Raw genomic sequence first — 1,951 nt, 5'->3', positions numbered from 1 at the left:
AAACATGGGGGTCGAGCCCTTGTTTCCCGAAGAGTTCTCTGTTGTTCTGATGTGTCCCTCGGAACATCACCCCGCTAACCCAGAGCCACTGTCACATTAGTCCAGCCCTCCAGCTGCTTCTTATTTAGGTCTTGAAAAATGACCCGGGCCGTGGCCACTGCACATGAGGAGGGGTTATGAGAGCAGGGAAGGAGGTCGTGATATAGGTAATATCATGGTTTTCTTTTATAATCTATACTATAACTAGCTTATGACATATTGGAGCCTAGCCTTGGTGGAGATGCAGGCTTTATGCAAACACACACAGAAGTGAGAGCGTGCACACACACACAGTGCTTGTAGACGCATTGATGTGGAAGACCTCGCGCAGGAGACCTAACACAGCCGCGACCGGTATAGAAACAGGAGGGGCTCCGGGAAGAGTGGTAAGTTCGATGGCAATCTTGTTGGGTTTCTGTCTCTGTAGAACATGCAGTTGGCATGTTTGGAAGGTGGCGTTTGGAAGGGAGGCCCCAGGCTGGAGGCCCATATATGAGCGCTGCAGTGTGTGTGGGCAGGACACAGGCTGAGGCTGGGTCGCGGGGGTAGGAATCAGAGCATGTCCACATGGCCCAGCATCGCGGGAGGGTCACCAGTGTCTTGACGGCAACACAGAGGTAAGAAAATAGGCCGAGTGACACAGGACAGGACACCTAATTGTAGGTGTCCTCTGAGATCACTCGTTATGTGACTCTCAGTATTTTGGGGACAGCAGAATCCTATTTTAAAATTAAATCTCATTCAGGGCCTTAGTGAGCAAACAGGTGAGATCCAACCTGTCTGGGTGAGTCAAGGGTGAGGCCTGGAGCCTGAGTCGTGTCCACAGGACTGGCGCCCTTTGGGACGGTGAGGAAACGCTGCCGCCTGAGAGAGTGGACCGAGGTCTGCATGCGACAAATGAGCGGCTCCTCATGGGAAACTGGCCTTCGTCAGGTGGGGACGCTGCTTGCAGGCTAATTTGAGCAATTAGAGTCCAGTCTGGGCTCACGGCAGGGGCTGTAAACCCCATCGGTGGGTAGTGGAATTACTGTGGTTGCCATGGTTTCACAGTCACATGCGCGGTATGGCAGTGAGGAAAATGCATCCCGCTCATGGCCGTGCAGGCGACGGAGTATTGGGCCCTGATGACCTCAGTTTCCCCTCCACCTGAGTTACTAATGAGCAGCTCACTTCGTTTTTATCTCTTGGTGGCTCGCACTTCTTGGGAAGTGCTGGCGTGCAGTGGAACGGCCACGGATGAGTTGAGGAGGCGTGCCAGGTGCATGACGCCATGGACGAGCCTGCACTTCTGGGGAGCCTCCTACTCTGGTCTGCACAGAAGCCAGTGATTGCGTTCACATGGGACTCAGATCTCATGGCTCTTTTCACAAGATGTTGAAAAGCCTTTCTGTGGTGTTTACGGTAGAGCCACAGCCTCGGAGGCTCCCAACTGCCTTCTGCCACTTCACCGACTCAGTGGGTCTGTCCCCTCTCCCGTGGCCTTTCTTGTCATTTTTTTCTAAAAACAAGTTTTATTGGGGCACCTGGGAGGCTCAGTCAGTTAAGCGTCCGACCTCGGCTCAGATCATGATCTCACAGTTGGTGGGTTTGAGCCCCGCGTCGGGCTCTATGCTGACAGCTCAGAGCCTAGAGCCTGCTTCTGGTTCTGTGTCCCCCTCTCTCTCTGACCCTGCCTTGCTCACTCTGTCTCTTTCTCTCTCTCAAAATAAACCAAACATTAAAAAATGTTTTAAAAAATTGAAGAAATTAAGAAAATAAAAAAAGCTTTATTTTATCGTGGCAGGAACACTTCACCGGAAATCTACCCTCTTAACAGGTTTTTAAGTGATGATGCCTGTCGCCGACTATAGGTCGTGATTGTGTAGCAGAGTTCCGGGGCGTGTTTCCCTGGCTCTGAGGGAGACTCAGGCCC

The sequence above is a fragment of the Hyaena hyaena genome, unplaced genomic scaffold (assembly GCF_003009895.1).
Source record: "Hyaena hyaena isolate Hyena2069 unplaced genomic scaffold, ASM300989v1 scaffold_50, whole genome shotgun sequence".
Classification (NCBI taxonomy): domain Eukaryota; kingdom Metazoa; phylum Chordata; class Mammalia; order Carnivora; family Hyaenidae; genus Hyaena; species Hyaena hyaena.
Note: the sequence above shows the minus strand (reverse complement) of the source record.